This window comes from Pelodiscus sinensis, chromosome 2, assembly GCF_049634645.1.
Source record: "Pelodiscus sinensis isolate JC-2024 chromosome 2, ASM4963464v1, whole genome shotgun sequence".
Lineage (NCBI taxonomy): Eukaryota > Metazoa > Chordata > Testudines > Trionychidae > Pelodiscus > Pelodiscus sinensis.
In genome coordinates this window covers 67,250,674-67,273,924 of record NC_134712.1, presented here as the reverse complement: position 1 = coordinate 67,273,924, position 23,251 = coordinate 67,250,674, and the positions used below count along the sequence as shown (strand labels likewise).

The 23,251-nt window shown below is 44.7% G+C and overlaps 1 long non-coding RNA gene across 1 annotated transcript; it reads right to left on the bottom strand.

The window, feature by feature from the left end:
* Nucleotides 1–1,168: 1,168 nt before the first annotated feature.
* On the bottom strand, nucleotides 1,169–21,618 carry LOC142826723 (uncharacterized). Its single transcript, XR_012900935.1, has 3 exons — nucleotides 21,514–21,618; nucleotides 2,761–2,844; nucleotides 1,169–1,305 (listed from the first exon to the last, which is right to left on the bottom strand). It is a non-coding gene; the product is annotated as an uncharacterized LOC142826723 (long non-coding RNA).
* Between the last annotated feature and the right edge of the window lie 1,633 nt (nucleotides 21,619–23,251).

The following is a 23,251-nucleotide window of genomic DNA, read 5'->3' as shown; positions in this document are numbered from 1 at the left end:
ACACATTTAAAAAGCAGAATGGCAGCGTCTGGGACTGAGTGTGAGCCGAGATAGCTGATTCCTCTGGCTGTACCTCTGCCTTTTAAATGTACTACTCTTAATACATTTAAAAGGCAGAGTCACAGAGGGGTTGGTTCCCGGGGCTAGGAGCTAACCCTGCTGTGGCTCTGCAGTTTCCCCACTTATTGACTATTCGATTAGCTGATTAAACACAATTTAACATCCCTAGTAAACTGCCATATCTAATTTTCTATTTCCTTACATTTTCCTTCTCCCTAGCTAGTTCCCTATTTGCTTCTCTTCCTTTTCCAACTGATTTCACATCTCTTTACCTTCCATCCATTTGGTTTAATCTTTCTGGATTAGATTTGAGTAGACTTGGTGTGTATGTGCCCAGGGTTGTGGAAAAGTGCTGTAAGAATCTGCATCTCTTGCCTCCTTGCGCAAGGCTATGTCTAGACTGCTGTGTCTAGATTTTTTTCGCTGCATCTAAGGAACACATCTGCTTTTTTTAAAATGTTTTTGAAAAGTGGACACACTCTTTCGTCATCCCTTTAAACCTTGTTCTACGAGGAATAAGGGATGTGTTGAAAAAGCACTTTTTTCTGAAATGTGGTGCCATGTAGATGCTAAGAAAAGCCTCTTTCGAAAGTACAATTTGTTTACTGCAAATTGTGTATCTTTTCTGATTTAACAGTGCAGTCTAGATGTAGCCCAAGTTTCATTGTGATTGCAGTCCCTGTGTCAGGAAAGCCAAATGGGTCCTCTTCATGCCCTCTCTAATACACATCACTCCCAGCAGGAAATGGGAAGGGCACACACCTATTCCAAGTTGGAAGGAGTATACAGGACCATCTTACAGTATGGTGCAGAAGTCTGTGAGGCTGGGACCTAAGGGAGAGAAATTCTGCATTGCCATTACTCAGGTAGTGCCAGCGTCTACCCCATGTGCATTGTTTTACACCATTTGTCATGGTCATACCCTTGGTCCATTTAGAAAAATATCTTCTCTCTGACAGTGGCCTGTAGTAGATGCTACGGAGGGAAATGGAAGAAATACAGAAGTACTGGAATGACCTGCATTCACAGGCCTTTCCCTTCTAACTCTATACAGTAAATTGTTGGCTGATGACCTGAAAAAATTAAGTTTTAGATTCTTTATTTTAAAAAAAGGTTCAATTGAAATGTGCATGACATTACTCATGAATGCTCACAGATGCATGGTACCATGAGTTCATTAGTTTAGTTGCTTTTTTTTGACAATTTGAAATTTGCTTTTCAGTTTCACTGGATGTCCCTTTAGCCCTGTAAAAGAACAAATGCCAAAATTCATGTCCTTTCTATTGATTACATCCTTGTCACCACCCCCCATCAAAACATTTTAAAACTTTGTCTTAATTATCCCACCGTCCTTGGTTTTGTTAGGTAAAGCTAATGGACCCAAGTTGTTGGCAGTGTGAGACTGAACCTGGAACCTTAGGAGCTAAAGCCACCTGCCTCTTAGCTAAGGTTGAAAAGCAGACTTCACTCTCCCTTATCCACTGATAAGTCTCAGTGCCTCTGAGGCTACATCGAGACTGCAAGCCTCTTTCGAAAGATTTCGAAAAAGAGCGTCTAGACTACAACCAGTACTTTTGAAAAAGCAAGCTGCTTTTTCGAAAGAGAGCATCCAGGCAGACTGGATGCTCTCTTTCGAAAAAGGACAGTTTGCATTACATAGGCTGTGTCCAGACTCCATGCCTCCGTCGACGGAGGCATGTAGATTAGCCAGCTCGGAAGAGGGAAATGAAGCCGCGATTAAAATAATCGCGGCTTCATTTAAATTTAAATGGCTGCCCCGATCTGCCGATCAGCTGTTTGTCGGCAGATCGGGAGAGTCTGGACGCGATGCCCCGACAAAGAAGCCTTTCTTCATCGACACAGGTAAACCTGGTTTCACGAGGCTTACCTGTGTCGATGAAGAAAGGCTTCTTTGTCGGGGCATCGCGTCCAGACTCTCCCGATCTGCCGACAAACAGCTGATCGGCAGATCGGGGCAGCCATTTAAATTTAAATGAAGCCGCGATTATTTTAATCGCGGCTTCATTTCCCTCTTCCGAGCTGGCTAATCTACATGCCTCCGTCGACGGAGGCATGGAGTCTGGACACAGCCATAGTGCCTTTTTTTGAAAGAGCACTTTCGAAAAAAAACATTATTCCTCGTAAAATGAGGTTTTCCACAGTTGAAAAAACTGCTGCATTCTTTCGATTTACTTTCAAAAGAATGCAGCAGCAGTCTAGATGCAGGGCAAGTTTTTTCAAAAAATGGCCACTTAAAAAAAAAAAAAAAACCCTGTAGTCTAGACACACCCTGAGTTACATATGCCTTCAATACTGTGTCCTACCTCTGTAGCCTCCTTGCTGAATCTAAATATTTTTATATCCTCACTCTTGTCTTTGGGATCTTTTTCATTAGTTTCCTCCTTTTTTTCCCTTTAAATGCTCCATTTACAAAGTTAATCTACAGTTAATTAGTATTATGACTGCTCACCTGAAGAGGCGAAAACCACTTATGTCGTGAAATGTTACTTTGCAGGACTATGGGTACTTATTGGATTAACTGCTCTGCTACTCAGGACTAAATTAAAAATCACATCTCCTTTTTTGAGCAGTGAAACTAAATGATCAGGAAGCAACATTAAGGCATCATTTACTGTTTCTGAACCTTGTCCAGATGTAACATTTGATTAATTTGTAGGAAGGTAGCTGAAGATCACTCACTGTCTCTGTTTTACTGGACTTCGTTGCCTCTGATCTTCCTCCTCTACTGAGTAACTCCTTATCCTTCCTTCATTCAGGAGACTGCTAAAAATGCAAATATAGCAGCATAATTACATTATTACTTGGGGTTTTCATCCATGTTGAGCCTCACCACTCAGAAATGTAGTTTCATTTAGCTCTAATTAAAAGTTGAACTCAGTTCACCAGAGGCCTAATCATGTGCCCATATAAACCTTACAGAATCAGTCCCTGTGTCAGTGTAGGGCATGCTTAAGGTAAGTCAAGACTCTAGAGAGAATGGGGCAGTGCCATTCAGTTCCCTTCTTCACCCAAGAAATGGCAGCTGAATAATTAAACTGGTAACAGCATTTATCCTAGCATCCAGCTGATTGGATAAGGGGGCCAAGACTGCTGTACTCTTCCCCTTCTGCTTGAGAATCCACAGTTGGGATGTGTCAGGGGTGGAGAGCTCCTAATGCAATGCAAGGCAATGCAACTTGGAATTAATGTTCCATTGAGATGAATGGGCCACTTTTCACTTCTCAGTTATTAATTTAAGCTGTTATGCATAAGTCATACTTTCAAAAACTTGTCTTCAAAATCACAACGAAAGAATACTTTGAAATGGTTACAGAGGTAGCTGTGTTAGTCTGTTTCAGCCAAAACACCAAGAAGTCCAGCGACACCTAAAAGATTAACAGTTTTTTTGCGGCACAAGGTTTTGTGAGTTACAGCTCACTTCATCAGCTGATGAAATGAAAGAAAAAGAAACTGAGAGGGATACAGAGATGGCACTGCTACATCAGGACTAATCCAATCAATGTGGTTGTGGATAAGAAGGTGAGACTATCTAAAGTAGAAAATGACTTATTGCAATGAGAGAGCCATTCCCAGTTCCCATTCAGACGGTATCAATTTTGCACATGCGTTTCAGCTCAGCAGTTTCATCTTGCATCCTGTTTTTGAAGATTTTTTGCTTGAGGATGGCAACTTTCAAGTCTGTAACTATGTGTCCAGGGAGGTTTAAATGTTCTCCCATTGGTTTTTGTATGTTTCCATTGTGATGGGGTGCACCAACCCTGCACTGGACCGGAAGCAGTCAACCAGAGCTATCTGGCTGAGAGAGCCCCACCCCCAGAGCCCTGCTGGTCATACTCCAACTGGAGGACCAGTATAAAGGCCAGTGGAGCAGCTCAGTCAGGGCTGACCACAGCAGAGGAAGGAGCTGCTTCCAAAGCTCAGGAGGAGGAGCAGCAGACCGATGCCACAGCAGACACCAGCCAATGGAGACAGGCTGGGGAAGCTCCCAGTCTGGAAGAGGCATTTGGGGAAGATGCTGTTGATTGTGAAGTAGCCCAGGGTGGGGAGCTGGAACCCTCAAGAGCTCAGCTTGTTACAGGTGGATTCCCCACGGAGCTAGTGGTTGGGCACTCCCACCACTGACATGGCCCTGGTCTGGGACCCTGTGGAGAGGGAAGGTCAGGGTCCTCCTACTCCCATTCCCTGTGACAAGGCACTCCCGTTGTTGCTACTGACTATGGCTGCCAGGTCCTTTTGCTCTGTGGACAGGGAGGTTGTTAGTGACTTTGGTCACCAGGCCCGACTGCCCCGCAAACAGGGGTGGCTACTAACGTTGGCCACTAGGCCGGACTCTCATATGAGAGAAAGGGTCTGTGGGTACTCGGGACTGTAACATTCATGGGGTGGAGCACATATTGCGGGGCCTAATAGGCTCAACACCCAGCCTTAGAGGGGGCTGGGCATACCCACCCAGTGACATCCATTCTTAATGTCTGAATTATGTCCATTTATTCTGTTGCATAGCAACAATCCAATTCGTCCAATGTGCATGGCAGAGAGACATTGCTAGCACCTGATGGCATAGATCACATTAACAGATATGCAGGTGAATGAGCTTTTGATGGTCTGACTCATGTACTTAGGTCCTATGATAGTGTCACTGGGATAGATGTGTGGACAGAGTTAGCAATGGGGTTTGTTGCAAGGCTTGGTTCCTGGGTTAATGTTTCTGTTGTGGAGTGTGGCTTCGAATGAGTATGTTTCAGGCTGGGGAGCTGCCTGTAAGCAAGGACTGCCCTGCCGCCCAAGGTCTGTGAGAGCCAGGGATCACCATTAGCATAGGTTGTAGATCCTTGATGATATGTTGCAAAATTTTTAGTTGGGGGCTGTAGGCTATGACCAGTGGATGTCTGTTTTCTTTGTTGGGTCTGTCCTTTAGTAGGTGACTTCTGGGTACCCACCTGGCTCTGTCAATCTATTTCTTCATTTTCCCAGGTGGGTACTGTAGTTTTAAGAATGCTTGATAGAGACCCTGTAGGTGTTTGTCTCTCTTGGAGGGACTGGAGAAAATGAGTATATATTAGGGCTTGGCTATAGACAATGGATCATGTGAAGTGTTCCAGATAAAAGGTGGAGGCATGTGGATAAGTATAGTGATCAGTATGTTTCAGGTAAAAGCTGGTGTTTATGTGACCATCAGTTATTTGCACTGTAGTGTTCAGGAAGTGGATCTCTTGTGTGGATTGTTCCAGGCTGACATTGATAGTGGGGAAGAAATTGTTGAAATCTCAGTGGGATTCTTCAAGGGCCTCCTTCCTAGGGGTCCAAATGATGAAGATGTCATCAATGTAGCACAAGTAGAGGAGGGCCACTTGGGGATGAGAACTGAGCAAGCATTGTTCTAAATCAGCCATAAAAATGTTGGTGTACTGTGGGGCCATAACAGTGCCACTAACTTGAAGGTATAAATCACAACCAAATCTAAAATGGTTGTGGGTGAAAACAAAGTTACAAAGCTCCACAATAGCTGTGCCATGACATCTTTGTGTGGAAGTCTGATGTAGAGAGCGTCTATATTGAAAGATCATCAATGGACTGTAGTGTCCCCAGGAAGATAACTGGGAGTGCTGGCAATGGAGGGCCTGAGGAAAGAGTCATGAGCTGGCAATATCCCCATGTACATTGGAAAAACTGGACTGTCTCAATATAACCCATGGATCTGAAATTATAGTCACAATAATTATTGCTCTCAGATAAAGCTTTTTGTGAGCCTGCCTTAATGATTCATTGTTGAAAGGAAGTTCCTGTGTTTGCATTTTAAACAAATACTTACTTTCATTTCAGAATCCAAATGTTAAGTGCTGCACTATTCACTATGCATTATTTTGTTGATCAGACACTGAATAATATTTATAGTGTAGTTAATGTTTTTGATGTGACATTACTTACAGAGCTTCTCTCCCCCATACTAGCTGATCATCTCAACCACAGTAATTATTGTAAACTGGATAGTCAAATGGTCTGCATGTAATTTGTAGATAAAACCCCCCAAAGCAACTGGATTGCTAAAAATAAAGCTTCAACAAGGAAAGGCTTGCAAGTTAACAACAGAATCAAAGCCAGTATTAAGTCAACTCTTTTTCTTTCCATACTGATTACATTGGTATGGATAATCAATGCTGTCATTTTGTGGCATATATTCATCCCCTTTATCTTCCTTGGTAGTAAACAGCTATTAAAACTTTTCTGATAGACCACCCCTCTTATAAAAGTAAAAAAAAAGTAGGTCTTAATTTACAGCACCTTGTTTCTTGACTGAAGATGTAGCTCAAACACTCATTAGATGGGGAGTGTTGATGGGTGCAGTGTCACAGAGGCTGCCTATTGTTTGGAGTGGGGAGGTACCCATATCATCATCATATTATTATATGGTTATGGCATAATTAGGATGCATTTTGTAAGTCATATGAGGTGTCATTGGAAAAAATTATAATTCGCTGAATAGGATTACCTGTTTGTATGTATGTATCCTTTTTGTAGATGAAGTTATAAATATTGACTATATATTTGTGCTTCAAATGTAGTTACACCTGGGAGACATTCAGACAAAATGCTTTCAGCTTAGATAGTATGTGGGAAATGGCATATTTAGGGTAATCGGCTATTAGGAAAAAATAACAGGCCTTAAAAGATGTTTATTGGCTATCTGGTGACCCTTCCTTAGAATACAGGAATGGCTGCTTTGACTCTATGAGGACATATGATTCTGGACACCATTTTAGAACATAGATATTTTAGAACAAACTGGTCTGGGAACCAAGTTTAGAAACAAAGGGTTCCCACCAAATGCTAAATCTATAGCTGGTAGGAAGGGAGATCATTTGTTGTTCTTCACTCCCCACACAAGAAAACTCTTAAGAAAACACTTGAGAAACAAAATCTGAACTGGGGGCAGTGTTGGACCAAGACTAAAGGGATTTCTAACCTGTGTATGAAACCCCACGTGATTCCAAGCTATAAAGCAAATGCAGGTTGCCCCTTAATAATCTGCAGCGTGCTTGTATCATCAGCCATAGTGAGAATTTGCTAATTCATACCCTAGCTTTCTAGTATCTTAGACTTACTTTGCATTTTGTTTGCTACATATTCTGCTTTGATCTGTTTTGCTTTCACTTACAATCACTTAACATCTATCTTTTGTAATTAATACACTTTTTCTTTGCTTTATCTTAACCAGTGAGTTGGAATGAAGTGCTTGGGGATCTTATCTCTGAGAGGCTGTTGCATATTCCTCTACATGTGAAAGGGAAGCTCTATGAGCTTATGGTGTACAGTTCCTTTGCAGTGAAAGAGTATAATTTTGGGTTTATGCTCCACAGCCAGAGGCCGCATGCCTGGGGAGCTAAGCGTTACTTTGGCTTTAGCCTTTTCTATTGTTGGTTCATTCAGGGGTGGGACAGAAAGCCTACATGTAACTGCAGCTGGGAGTGTCCCTACCTGTGTGAATGCTGGTGGACTTATGACTGAGGGCAAGTCTGCAGCTTGCACAGTAGCACAGTGTGAGAGGGAGCCCAGATTGGTAGCTCAGAGGGGTCAGCGGTACCCCAGTTCCAGGTGGGCCTGAACCAGCATGTTGATTTCTGTAAGTGGACAATTTTACCAATATAGCGCCTCCTACTTTGCATAGCAGGTCTTTATTCATTTGGATCAGCTTGCAGGATGAGAGCTGTAGTTTACTGTATTTTCAGCCATGTATCATGCCAATGATGTGGCAGGCCCAGGAGGAAGACTCAAATCCAGCTCATCCTCTTTACTGTAAAAACAACTCAAACAAATATAAAACTAAAAACCACCACAAGGACACTTCCCCTCCTGCCCCTACAAATCACCATGAAGTACCTTTATGAAAGTACCAATCCTAGCTTTCTCTGAAGTGAACTCATTAGTTAACTCACAGGCTACGTTTAGACTGGCATGATTTTCCGGAAAAACTGGCCAGTCTAGACACAGCCACACTGTCTATCTGCTTTGCCTCTCAAGTTCTCTCTAGAAATAGCTGCCAAATAGCTTAATCTTTCCTGTCCCTACACATTCTTAGATAGGTTTTGATTATTCACACATCTGCACAAGTAACACCATCACAGCACCCAACCACATAAGCCACAACAGCAGGGGCTAATACATCTGCACATCCTCTAATGTGATATATTCCATTAAATGCCAGCTGTGCTCCTCTACCGTGTATAGTGACCATACTGAACAGTCTCTACAACAAAGGATAAATGGACACAAGTCAAATATCAGAATTGGTACCACTCAAATCTGTAGGGGAACATTTTAACCTACCTGGGCACTTATTAATGGATTTAAAAGTAGCCATTCTTGTACAAAGGAATTTCACCACCCATTTAGAGAGAGAGACTTGGAAATTGACCTTCATATGCAAATTCGACCATTTCCCTGGGCTTGAACAAAGACTGGATGTTCTATTATAAAATCAGCCTTAGTGTATATATGGACTGGAAGTATCCCAATTAGCCTCATTAGCACCTGTCCTACAACTGATAGGAACATTTTCCCTCTCTCTTCCCTTCTTTTGTAAACTCTGGGTTCCTGTTATTTCCACTCCAGCTTCTATCTCATCTGAAAAAGTAGGTTTTGCCCAGAATGTTCATGATATTTTATATATATTTGTTAGTTTCAATGGTGCCACAGGACTACTTGTTTTTAGGTAGGTGAATTGCCTTTCAACAACTGCTACTGAAAACCAGTAAATTACACAATGCTGTTTCTGAATTACATTCTGTGAGTGTAGCTTAGGAGATCTGTGGGCATCTTCATCTCCAAGTCATCCTTAACGTTTCTCTTGCAAAAACTGCCAAAAAGCATCCTCAAAACTCTCAGTTTAAATCTTCAGGGTAGGTGGTTGTTAACGCTCAGAAGTGCTTCTGAATGTCTTCATGGGTGACAATCTGAAAAGACAGCTGTCGCAAAAACAAGCCCTTCTCCAGCTCTTATACTTACATCTCCTACTGTCCAAATGGATTAATACTGTATCTAAGATACAGTTAAACACCTTGCATTCAGATATTTTCAGGATTTGATAACCTTTTGTTTTTATTAAGTTCACCTGTCATTACGGTGAGATAGAAATATCCATACAGTTCAAAAATAAACTAATACTTCATCATGTGATACAGCAGCTTTTTTGTTGTTGTTGTTGTTGCATACAATGAATCCAGAAGACCACAATTCCAATAAGCATCTTGAAGATTACTAAGTAACTCATGACCCATTTGAATGTCAAGCTCCAGACTCAATTTTTTTCTCATACCATTAAGTTTTGATCAGACATGTTAACCAAGTTGTTGCAATAAGAAACCAAAATTTGGGGGAGGGGAGAAGGGTTTGGGAGGGGAGTGTTTAGTTTAGTTTTGTTTTTTTTTTGAAGGGGAAGCTGTTATCCTCCAGTATAAGTTCTGGTGAGAGATTCTGTATAGCCTTGATCTCGAATAAAGTATGAAGAACATACTCACCCTGATTTAGTGATAGCGAGATTGCCACTGCTCTTGATTACTGTTTTGTCATGCTTTGGAATTTTAAAGTGCTTTCTCTAATCCCCACCAACAGTAGCATAGTAGTGGAAAACAGGATATAGAGTCTTTGAACAATTCCAAAAACTAAAGCAGCTTGGGGAACAACCTTTACTGAAGCTTCTCCAAGAAGATTCAGTGAGTGGGCAGCACATGGGATGAAAGACATGTCCTGAGTTACCGGCTAAATTTTATTTGATACATTTATACACTGCAGCTAGGATTTCTTCATTGTCATAGTTTTGTCCCTGGCAACTGTCTTTCAGATTATTTAAAAATAGCCTTTATAATACCTATCCCTGTTTTGGTGCGGATATCTGTGAAATATCAAGGCTCTAAGTGGGGCCACCATACCACCTTTTGGGGTACCACAGAGGGAAGACTATGCACTGCTGCCAACTTAGCAACGTTGTCACTAGATTTAGCATCTTTTTTGTTTCCTTAGCAAGGAAATAAGCGTCAAGGCAATTAGTGACAAATCCATTGACTGTCACTGGCAATTACAGTGATTCAGAGAAAGAAACTGACAATTTGTATAGTCACAAAATCATTCACATGTAGGTCAATAGTGTTAATAAAACCCATTCCATGCTCTTTTTACTGCATTCTGTTGCACACCAAGTCAATCTCATTACATCTCACTTGGGTATGTCCTCGGAAGGAATCACACTCCAGGGCTTTTTGGGCTTAGAGACTGTGAATGAGAGGAAAGGTTTGGCTGGAGTTCCTGGAGGCAGAATAAATGCTTAACATGTAACTGGAACTCAGCTTCAATTAGTCAGTGATGGGGAGGGCGTGAAAAGACAGATCCAATGAGCAAGGGAGGCAAAAAGAGGGGAGGACATAACTGACCGAACAGGGAAAAAAATAGGATCTTCCGAATAGAAAAAAACATTAGTGACCAGGACAGAAACCACTCTCTGGGCTAAAGTGATTCAGGAAAAGACTTTTGTCAACAGACCTTTGAGCTTTTGGACAATTAAATGTTAACTGATCAAAGTTCCCCTCTAAGGAATGGGAAGCCAGCTTGTCTAGCTGAGTGATTCCTTGGGGCTCTACTGAATCTGCCCCCATTACTAGCTTCTGTGATCATCCTGTTTGGGCAAGAGGATGTTCCCAGCCACTGACCAAAAAGCAGCAGCAATGCTTCCTCCCCCACTGGATAGTCTTGGCAGCTGGGTTTATTTTGTTATAATTGACTGGCTTTATTGGTGTTGCTCAGCTGGTAGGGTTTCTTTGCTGTCCTGGTTACAGGAGGCAGAGCAGAGATTCCCTCCTACTTCTTAACCTGGCATTTCACTGCCTCACCAGACCTCTCTTTGAGGCTCTGCTTATTGGGAGCTCAGCCCAGATTCCCTTTGCCTGGGTGGGTGAGCGGTTAGTTGAGGAGTGAACCTGCTTCCCTGAGCACAGATGTTACCCTGAGAAAATACTTCCTGTAACTTGTTCTGCATTTCCCAAGAGGGGCAGTTCAGTGTCTCCAGCCACAGGAAAGGTTATTATTTATACAGGTCAAACCACCCCTTGCTCAAATCCTAGGGGCGCTGCTCCCAGCCAGCAAAGCGCACACATTGCTCCTGGGATTGCTTCGGGCTTTGCTCCAATTGCTGGTTTGGAATTTTCTGAGCTTCACTTTGGTTGTATTCTTTGGCCTCTGCATGCATTTGTCTGCTTGGTGTTCAGATATTAGGGGTGGGGGGAAGAAATTGCAGGGCAGAATGGAAGTGGGTTCTATACATTCCTAGACAAGTCCAATGACAGTCATATCCTATGTAATTAGGAAAGCCAGAATAAATTTAGCTATTAAGGCTCCAGCTGGAGGTCTGAGCACTGTTGCTGCTTTCTTAGCTGCTTGGAGTGTCTTCCCAAGTGTGCGTGCCTGCGTGCCTGTCTTTCTTTCATACACACACCCTACTTGCTGAATTCTATGGGCATTTTGTTTAATGACATTTGACACCTTTTCAACTGCTTAAATAGCAAATCTAGTGACTCCACAGGGTTTCTCTGGTGAAAGTGGTGTTGGCAATGCTACTAGTGCTCCATAATGGAAGAAAAGAGCAGAAGTTTAAAAAAATATATAACAAAACAAAATCTTCTGTGGTCCCAGACTTGGTTCCACTGAAACCATTGGAATCCCTCTTCCACAGCCAGGTTTCAGCCCTTAGGGAATGTCTATGCACTTATTTCAAAATAAATTATTTTGGAATAATAACTCCCAAAATAGCTATTTTGAAATAGCTCATCCACACTGTTTGGAGGCTAAATCACATTTAAGGCCCCCCAGAAGCACTCCGGGCAGGGCATCATGACAGCAGTCACTTCTTGGACCTGTTGCCTGAGGCTGAGGCTTGTGCTTAAAGGGATTCTCCTCTACAGCCGTGTTTTAGGCACTTCATCTTTGCCTGCTTCCTTGAAGGACAGCAAACTCATCTCATTGCCTGCTCTGGTTACCCTTGCCGATGCCACAGCACTCCAGCCATGGAACTGGACCTGCTGCAAAACACTCGCCAGTTCTTAGACCTCATGCTGCATCTCCTGGTGTGGTCACTGCAGGTTGCCCACATGGCACTGCAGGAACAGAACCCCCAGCTCACTGCAGGGCACCTCCTTACCCCACTCCACATGCTGTTCATGCAGCACAACCCTTCCCACCCTCCCCTGCACACTGTCCACCACCGCTTTTGGCAGTGGGACACCATTTCCGACTGGTGGGACCGGATTGTCATGGAGCGGTGGGATGACTAGCAGTAGCTCCACAACTTTCACATGTGGAAGGACACCTACCTTGAGCTCTGTGAATGGCTCACCCCTGCCCTCTGGTGATGGGACACCCATATGTGACCTGCCATCCCCCTCCAGAAGAAGGTCACCATTGCCATTGGAAGCTCGCCACGCTGGACAGCTACCATTCCATCTGGAATCAGTTTGGTGTGAGGAGGTTGACTTTCAGGGCCATGCTCATGCTAAGGATGTTAAAATGAGGTTAACTGATTAATTGACAGAATTTACATCGACTAGTCGATAGGCACTTACACATTCCTCCTTTGAAATGTGGGGCTCTTGTACATTTCAGAGGAGGAATGCGGAACTCTACATATAGCCCGGGGCCAGCAGGAAGTCCCGCTGACTCTGGGCTGCATGCGGCATGCCTGCTTTGAAATTCACAAGAGTCCCCAGCAGGGTCACAGTCCCCCACTGACTCTGGGCTCCATGCTATGCTGCATGCTGGGGCATTGGGACTCCCCAGCTGACCCCGGGCTCCAGGGAAGTACTGCACCGAGCTTGGGATCAGCTGGGGAGTCCCCAGCTAACCCCAGGCTCCACTGAACTTTTGAAAGGTGTGGAGGGGGCAGTTTCAAAGGGGCAGCTGGGGACTAATCCTGGGTTCTGGGGCAATGCCACAGGGATCAGCTAGGGAGTCCCCAGCTGACCACGGGCTCCACAGCTGCCACTTTGAAAGGCTCAGAGGCAACATTTTAAAGGGGCAGCCTGCCATAGAGCTGATCCTGAGCAGGAGCGCAAGGTTCCTTTGTGGCAGCCTCATGCAGCTGTCTTCTCTGGACTGGCGCTCCATGTGCACCCATGTGTACAGGCTACTGTGCAATCTCCAGGCTGAGAAGGCCGAACAAGGAGCATGCAGCCCCTCACTGCCTGCCACCTCCCCCCACATGTGTCATGGGAAAATAAGTGAACTCACCTGATGGGCCTTTTCTGGCTCTGTCTGACCGCTGGCTGACATCCTGGAAGTGGGACAGGTTGACCTCCTAGGTAATGGGCATCATGTCCACCCTGGTTTAGTTTTCCTCCTCCTTCTTGGACCTGCCCTCCAGGAGGCTGATAGGCATCTTCTGCCCAGAGTCCACAACAAAGTGGGGGAGGGAGAGGGATGGACTCCCTAGCCTGGCTACAGTGGAGCTGCTCGTAGTACTGGCATTTGCAGGGTGCTGCTCTGGAGCAGGAGCTCTGCTTTCTGGCCTTCATGTAGACCTGCCTGAGTTTGTAACTTTCATGTGCACCTGCTCCTGGGTGTGCATATGGCCCTTCTGGACCAGGCTGTAGGCCATCTAGCCATAGATGTCTGCATGCCTGCATCTGGTGCAGAAATCCTGGAGGTTAGCCTCCTCACCCCAGACCTCAGTGAGACCCAGGATCTCTGTGCCAGACCAGGATGGTGCCCTCCTCTTCTGCCCCTGGGCAGGGCCTTGGGGAGCTGGCAGCTGGTTCAGTTGCAGCCGTGGAGGGCTCACTGGAAGCCTGGAGGTCTGCTATGGCACCACAGATGTGTCCTGCTGCGTGGCCCAGGGCTGGCATGGCCTTCCTTGAGCAGTTTCCCCTGTGGCTGCAGCTTTGAAGTCAGCAGAAGGGAACTATAGCGTTCCGATGGGCATGGACAGAGTGGCCACCAGGGCAGCTGTGAGAAGCCCTGGAGGCCAATTATTTTGAAATAACCATGGTTGCACCATCTACACACACCCTTTTTCAAAATAACTATTTCAAAAGAGGCATTATTCTCATGAAATGAGGGTTTAATATTCTAGAATAAGAAGCCCGTTATTTCAAAATAGTGGGCTTGCTATGTAGATGCTTACTTTATTTTGAAATAACATTAGTTACTTTGAAATAATGCTGCAGTATAGACGTACTCTTTGATATTGTAGTAAAGCTATTATATATCAGACCCTAAGAAAGTAAAATTCTATTCATTACTATAATATTACACATCTTCAACTTCAAATAGGAGTAGGGCAACTGTTTTTTCAATACAATTTAAGTATTATTAAACTTTTGATTATATCACCACTTCCATAGCTGATGATTTCAATCATCTGTTAATCTTCTCAGAACCCTCTGAAGGACGAATGCTTCATTACTGTCCCTGTTCTCCATGAGAGAACATAGAGAGACAACAAGGTTGTCTGGAAAGTCTCCTAATTCATAGTTTATACTCTAACTACAAGACCATCATTCAGCAAGTATATACTCTATCACAGTGGTTCCCAAACTTTTCGGCATCACGGCCCCTTTTTGATTTTTGAAAAACCCTCACACAACAGCAAAACCCCCCCAACAGCAACCCCCACAACAGCAAAACCCGTTGAGCAAAAAAAGGAACTAACTGGGGCAGCAAAACTTGATGGGGGGGGGGTTGGGTTGCCTGGTGCCCCCCCCCTGGAATTTCTTCACCCCCCCTCCCCCCAGTTTGGGAACCCATGCTCTATCATAAGCTATTTTTTTTGGTAAAAAACGATGCAGTAAAGAGTGGGGGTCAGCTTATGAATGGGTATTATCCTTTATCGATTTTTTTTTTAACTGGGGGTGGAAGGAGGGACTTGGAAACTTCAGTTTCCATCCCAGCAAGGTGAACCGCTGGCATGCTGGGAAGTTTGTTTGCTTGCAGAGTCTGTAGACACAGAGCCCCTCAGCTTTTCCCACCATCCTCCTACCAACAGGGATTAGTTTGGCCGCCCCCACCAACTATCCTGCAATTGCATTAACCCAATGTGTGTGACATTAACTCGGGGGCAGAGAGGCTGGGAGAAGTGTTCCCTCTAAGGCTATGTCTACACTCGTGGCTTCTTGCGCAAGTATAGCCGTTCTTGCGCAAGGAAATTTACAGTATGGCGTGGTAAGAGAGGGTGTCTATGCTCTTTTCTAACAGGTGTAAGCTCTCTTGCGCAAGAGGGCAGTGTGGATGCTCGGTAGGGATTTCTTGTGCAAGAAACTCCTATGGCTAAAATGGCTTTCTTGCTCAAGAGAGCATCCACACTGCCATGGATGCTCTTGCACAAAAGGACAGCTTGCACATGGCAGTGTGGATGTGTTCTTGCACAAGACTTCTTGCACAAGAACCCTTGCGCAAGATGTTCTTACACAAGAAGCTGCCAGTGTAGACATAGCCTAAGAGTTTCCTCCCATGAGCAGAATGGATTTTGTGTTGTGCACCTGTACTGAGTTCATGTGGCTTGCTTGGATGTGCCACTGTTGCACCTAAGTTATTATTAAATATTTTATAAAGCTTTACCTTTTCTCTCTGCTGCCATCTCTCCTCCCCTTGCTCCATCACCTCCCCTGGTGCCTGCTGCCCCCCAACTCCTCAACCTCCTCTGCTGTCCTGACTCCTGCCCTTCTCACTGCCCTTGGCCCTCCTGTGACCTGCCCCCCACCACCAGCCCTTCTCTGTCCCCTGTGACCACTCCTCCAGTAGCCCCACTCTGATCATGTGAGCTACCCCTCCACATTCCCTCTTCTAACACCTCCCTCTACACACCTGCCTTGCCTCTCTCCTTTGGTGCTGGTCCCTCCCCTGCAGGTGTCTGCCCTTCTGCTTCACCCTCCAGAATCCCCTGGCACCTGCACCTTCCCTTAGCCCTGCAACCTCCTGGTGACTCCCCCTTCCCCTACTGCTCCTGCCCCTTTTGCCCTCTTTTTCCCTGATGCCCACCCTCTCACCACTTTCTGCCCCGTTCCCCTCCTGCCTCTGTGCCCTCACACGACTTGCTCCATCCCCACCTTTCTCATGCCCACCCCTTCTTCCAAGCCTTCTCCCAGCGCCCCCCCCCCCAGCGCCCAATGCCCTTCCCCTCTCCCAGCATCACCCTGTCCCCCCTCCCACTGACACCTCCCCTCCTGCCCTTTTCCTCATTGTCTGCACTTGGCCCCCTGCCATTTGTCTCTCCTCCACCCTGTCTCTTGGTGCCTTCCTCTTCTCCCTCCGCACCAGCCCCTTCCTCTCCCATCCCTCCCCCTAGTTTTCCCCCTCCCCTACCTTCTGCCTTCCACTTTGCGGGGTCGGAGTCTGCGCTTGGTCCCCGTACTCTGAACCAGGAGCTAGGCCACGCGACGCAACGTGGCGCCAAGGAGTTTTAAAGTCCCAGGATGTGGCATCCTCCCCACTCACCTGGGAACGCTGCGCATAGCAGCAGCAGCAGCGTGCGCTGGCGAGGGGGATCCGCACTTAGAGCCGTGCACGGTAGGGATGGACCGGGGCCAAGGAGGACGCTCTGGGGCTGGGGTGAGAGGATGCATGGGAGGGCTGGCAGATGGGGTCCGGAGACTGCTCCAGGCAGAACCGAGGGAGAGACCCAGCTCCAAATATTGCTGGAGCAGGGCCCCCGACTCTGAATATTAACTCGCTGCCCATGGCGCCTGGCACACTTCCGGGTTCAGGGCGAAGGGCCCCTTTAGGCACAGGGCCCCGTTCGGGGAAATCGGCCTAAGACCGGCCCTGACATGTATCATCATCCTTTTTAACAACTCAAGTTAGTAAACACACCAAAATGCCTATTATCCACACATAGCTCAGCTTTAAGATGCTAAACAACTCTGAGTCAACCAGAAATAGTATATGCAAGGAGAACATGACTTGTACAATATTTCCTGACACTGAAAAGGAGAATACAAGAATATACAGTTTCTCTGGGGAATGTTTAGGATCCATGCTATAAAAGCAAATAAAAGTTCTCCTGGTTTGAAACTTGCACCTTGTGTGTCACCAACCCACAGTAGAAGCCCCAGAACAAATTAACACATGGCTTCAGGGTTTGTAGACAGATGCATGTTTCAAAGAGCTTGCAAATAAAGGTTTCAATAAATCCTACAAAACAACTAGTACCACATCTAGTACTTGCTACTTTGGACGCATAAGAGCCAGAACACTACCTGTAACAAAGTTCCGGCACTCCAAAACGCTTCTGTTAAAAGAATCTTTTTCTTTCTTTCCTTAAGTCTTAAATCATTAACAACTATGTACACTTTGTTTGAAATGTAATCATGCAAATATCCTCCTAGCACACTCACCCCATGCAGACTTCTTTCCTCACCCTCTAACCCAGAGAGGACTGCCATCTGGACACTGTAAGTGAGTTAGGACACCCCAAACAAACTTCACCCTGCCTCCACCTCACTGCACAGATACCAGCACCCACCTATCCTCTCTTTTCCCACCACCACCTCCTCCACAATCTGCTCCCCCAGTCTAGCCAGGGACTAGGATAAAATCCTGCTTCTCAGACTTGCAGGCACCAGCAGCCTAGCTCAGCTGGGAATTACAGGACACAGCAGCTCAAACTCTCCCCCCCTCACCCCAGGACACACAGCACAAACTCTTCGGTTCCACCTCACCCAAATGCCAGCCCCCCCTCCTCCTCATCCCTGTGCAATCTGCTTGATCCTGCTTCTAAAACTTGCAGGCACAAAAAGCCTACAGGACACAGCACAAACAAACTCCTACCCCTCCACCTCACCCTGACACTCCCAACCAATTACTCCCTCCTTCCTCCCACAACCACTTATTTCCTCCTTTTAATTATCTCCCCCACTTCCCTGTTCTGACTCTGCCAGCTTCTTAGTTCAAGCAGGCAGAGGCTGCTGCTTAGCCAGATGCTTCACCTAACGGATGAGCTTCCTGACTGGTCGGGATCTTTGAAACTCTGGGCTCAGAAAACAACTGGTGGCACAGGGCACACTGGAGAGGAGTAAAGAAAACTACCTGTGTTTCTCTCACTCCATCCTGGCTAGAGAGAGGAGGCAGGAGACACTGGAGAATCGAGGTGGGGGGCTGTTGCCCTCTCTAGCTCCCTCCCAAATGGCACCCATGACAATGGCTGTACAAAAATAAAACAAAAATAACAAATTTTATCCAAATACAAATCCTGAGAACTTTAAACTAGATTGCTCTCTGTCTCATAGGCTATGTCTAGACTGCAAGCCTCTTTCGAAAGAGCGCGTCTAGACTGCACGCGGAATTTCGAAAAAGCAAGCCGCTTTTTCGAAAGAAAGCACCCAGTGAGTCTGGATGCTCTCTTTCTAAAAAGCCTGTTTGCTTTCAAGAACGCCTTCTTTCGAAAGAGCACTTTCGAAAGAAGGCGTTCTTCCTCGTGGAATTAGGTTTACCACCGTCGAAAGAAAAGCCGCATTCTTTCGATTTAATTTCGAAAGAACACGGCTGCAGTCTAGACGCAGGTGAAGTTTTTTCGAAAAAACCCCTGAGTCTGGACACAGCCATAGAGGCAGGGATGAAAGCAGGGAATATCATCTTCCAGCACATATAATATTTTCCCCTGTAGATGCTCAACTGAAATTATTTGGGAACAGCCCCTATTCCTTCCAAAAATAACCCAAACCAAACCAAAAAGCCCCCAAGAAGTTCTTTGCACTCTGGGACAGTTTAAAAATTGCCTTCAGATCTGTGGCATTTTAAAGACAAACATTTAGTAGGGTATTAGAGCATAAATTTTCTGTGAGCTACAACGCCCTTCTTCAGAAGAAAAAAGAAGTGTGACATCAGTGCTAATGAAATCGGAGTGGATGTGAATCATCTCCTATAGTAGTGAGAAGGTGAGTGTACTAGAAAGAAATTACCTATTGTAATGCGAGAACCATTCCATGTGTTTATTTAGTCCTTGTTTCAGGGTGTCAAATTTGCATATGAATTCTAGTTCAGCAGTTTCTCATTGCAATCTGTTTTTGAAGTTTGTTTTTTTTCCTGACAATAGCAACTTGCAAGTCTGAAATTGTGTGCCCCAGGAGGCCATGAGACAGTGAGCAAGAGTCAGTGAGAGTAGGTGTATAAGCATAAGGAAAAAACTGTCAGGGCAAAGATGCAAAGTTTGAACTTGAAATTGATGGTTAGAAGCCAGGGAGGGTTTTATAGCTGGGAGAACTTGCTAGAGCAGTGGGGGAGGAAGATTATGCAAAATGCTGTTGTTGAAACAGAGTGGGGCAAAGTGAGAAACAGGACATCCAATTAGGAATACTTTTATAAAAGCTGGCAGGCAACATGCCATCACAGCCCTCCCTAAAGGCCACTCTGCAGTCTTTCACATTCTTCTCAGCTCCTTATGGTTTTTTAGTTTTCTCCACACACCTGGGAACATGCACAAAGATTTTCAGAAAATGATGCTTACAGTTAGGCTCCTAAATCTAGGTCTAGGCACTTACATTGGATTGATTTTTTTAATCACACAGCAATTCCCTTTGCAGTTTTGGATGTCACCAAAAGTGAGGCATGCCATGCTTATGTGTTGAGCCCCATTACTGTTCATTTGTGTCACTTTTGTACCATGTCACACCACAGACAAAACCAGGTGGATGATATTCTTCTCTGTGGTGGTGTGATGGGTACTGATGGGTACAGATGGTCTCAAGATTTCTTTAACTACTATTTACTTTTGAAATCTCATCCAGACTACTTTTTGCTCCATGACTTCAGCAATATTTGGAGGCCCATCTGGTAACATAAAAGATGTAAACCCACATTGAAGTTGTGATTCTCCCAGTCCACCCTCATTTTTTTTCCTTTCATTAGCTCAAGTGACTGCTCTGTACTGTGGATCTAAAGCAGCGGTTCCCAACCTTTTCCAGATGGGGACCCATTTTGACAATTCAGGAAGACTTGGTGACCCAAGGCAATTGAAAAATGGGGGCCGGGGCAGAGGGGGGAGGACAGAGCCACCTGGGGAGACGCTTGGTGACCCTTTTGAATGTAATGGCAACCCATATTTGAGTCCTGACCCATAGGTTGGGAAACGCTGATCTAAAGGCTGCTAACTCATGTGGGTGTTAATACAGCTCTACACAATGGAAATTCAGTTTTAGGTTGTCTAATAAATACCTAGGAAATGATACATGAAATACTGTACTATGTTAACACATTGAGGTTGCAAATTCAAGTACTCAAAAATTAGCACACACAAGAATTAAGATTGCCTGCATGAATTTAATTCTGTGCACTCATGCAGACATTTTCACACCGGATCCCTGCCTCATTCAGTGGACAGAATGATGCTACTCTTTGGGATAAAGCAGGTCTGTAAGATCCCTGTCTCCCCCACTGCAGAAACTGGAAGGAGTTTTGAGGATGAAGCAGGGGATTACAGGATGAGAAAGGACAGTCTCATTGAAGGCAGGCCAGGGTCTGTTAGAATATGGCTAGAAGGCAAGCTTTCTTTGGAACCCTGCCTGGTTTCCTAGCAGCTCACCCGTACAACTCCTTGGCATGCAGATTGTCAGGCAGTGCAAACTTCTGTGGTCTGCAGCTGCCTACCACGCAGTCTGTCAGAGTCATGGATCCCAAGGCTTTAGGCTAGATCTCTAGCTGAACAGCCTTGGAGCTAGGACTCTATTCCCTTTCCTAGTGACTTTGAAAGGTTTTGATGTTCATGCTGAACCTAAGCCAAAGCAAACTTTGGAATATTTAAATCTTTTCTAAAACTGAATTCTTTCTCTTCCCAACTCAGCTTTAAAACAGACAAAAGGGGAATGGAAAGAGTTCCACTCGCTCTACTTGCACCTTCTTGGGGGGCTGGCTCTAGGAATTAGTTTTTGCCCCATTTGGTGCTCCCTCCTGCCAGTGGCCCTCTCTTTGTGACTCAGGGTGCTTCCATTTCATGACTTCGCCCTCCCGCCAAATCTCTCTCAATCTTCCTTCCAGGAAGACAAAATCCCACCAGATAAGATGTTGGGATGTCTTTTCAGGCAGTCTGCCATTCCAGCTTCAGATCTTGTGCCACTTTACCAGTAGCAGATAGAGGATGAAGCCAGATTCCCCTACTCTTAGGGTTGGCAGGTGTCTGGTTTTGAACTGGATAGTCCAGTATTTGAGCTTTCTGTTCAGGAAACAAATTGAGAAAATATAAGTGTCCAGTATTTTCTAAATAAGATGTAATGTAGATTGTGATGTAATATCAAATATGTCCAATATTTTTGTTGAAACCATCTGGCAATCCTACCTACTCTGGATCCTAGCACAGCAACCCTGTGACTATCAACCTCATCTGCTCAGTCTCAGACACTGTTGCTATATGTCTTTACTAACCCTAATCTCAAGAGAACTTCCTCCTCTTACTTCCTTTTTACATACCTCTTGCCAGACTCACACTCAAGAACGTCTCCTTCTCAAGACTTCCTATGGCCCTACAGTGCTGCCTTTCTGCTGACCAATTCCTTTCCCTCTGGGCAGGAACTACTCTTCCTTCCTGTCCTTGTTTCCATTTGCCAGCTATGTAGCCTCCACCCTTAGTACTTATCATGCTCTGACTTTTCCTCCAGGTGCAACATATGAAGTTAATTCAACCAGTCTGGCCTACATTAACCTGCTTAGGTGCAGGGGACGCCTCATCAGAGGGAGAAAAGAAACCTAGAAATAGAGGAAAGGTCTGCTCTCCAATTACAATGAAATCAGATCAATACAACTTAGCATGATTTGGGTTTTTAGTGTTGTCTTAGAAATTTTTTTAAGAACAGCAGAAGTGCCTGTCAGGGAGGGAGATTTACTCTCATTTATTTTTAAAGATAGGGCCTATGATGTACAGTCAGTTTGTTAAAGGGGATATGTTTTCATCTAACATGAAATTATTGAAAATCTTTCTTTAAAAAAAATCCAAGGACAAAGTTACTACTTTGTACATTGACATTAGGATATCAACATGTAATACTTTTGGCACACTGTTGAAGAAAACTGGCTTTATTTACTTTTTTAGTGAAATTTAGTTACAAATTAACACTATAATTTGTGCCTCCTTAATATCAGGCATGGTATTGACAAGAATAAGGAAATGATTCTTTAAAGTCACTAGACAGACACTAAGTATACTTATGAAATTGGGAAATATATATTCATTTAAAAAAACCAGTAGGATCACTGTCTCCCCTTCTTACATAAATAGCACTTCAATGGGGAGGGTTGCTCTTTAAAGCGTGGTTCTGGAGGAATTCCTTTTGCAGTGCATTACTCCCTTAGAAGCTGAGGACTATTGAGAATGCAGCACAGGCAGGGGAGTATTGCTGTTCATCTCCACATAAACCTGATGTTCATGGGAATAGCTAGGCCTGACCCTTGTGGATCTCAAAGAAGACACACAGCATCTGTTTCTGCAGTGTCCACACCCCAACACTGGCAGGCCACTTGTAGTTCTCATGCAACCCCTTGAAACTTGTGGCAACACTTCTCATAGTATGACAGTATCCCTCCAAGTATTTAAAAATAGTATCATTATTATCTCTCACTTTGCCTTCCTTCTTAGCCTGCAGGAAAAATACATTAATTAACATGTATGTGCATAGCAAGGAAGGGGTATATTCAGGGAAAATTAAGTCCAGCCTTTTTCTTTGTGGCTTGTGTTCATACAAGTAATGATGGCTTTTCAAGACAACTGCTACCTGAACATGTACCAGCGCCACTCTAGCACCTTCTATTTGTTTACAGATGTATAATGGAGGATACAACTTGCAATTGGAAATTCCTCTAATTGGAATTCAACAATTCTATTGATGTTGGACAAACAAGACTATAATCTGGTTTCTTCTCTAAAAGCTGTAGAGGTTCGGCTAGAAAGACATTCAATTAATTCATTGAATTCTTCTTTTTTCCCTAACATATACAAGGAATAGACCTACTCAGTCAGAAGGTGCTATTTTTATATAGTCTCTTTTGAAATGATTCCTGCACTTTGGAGAGCAATGTGAAGTAAGCAGCCTGTCAATCATCACTCCTAAGGCTGCACAACGGTGCACTCAGAAAATGGTGCTTTAGGTCAGTTCAATCATTTAAAAGCTCCCCTCTCGTCCATTTTGCTTTGGGCAAGCAGCAACATTTACTG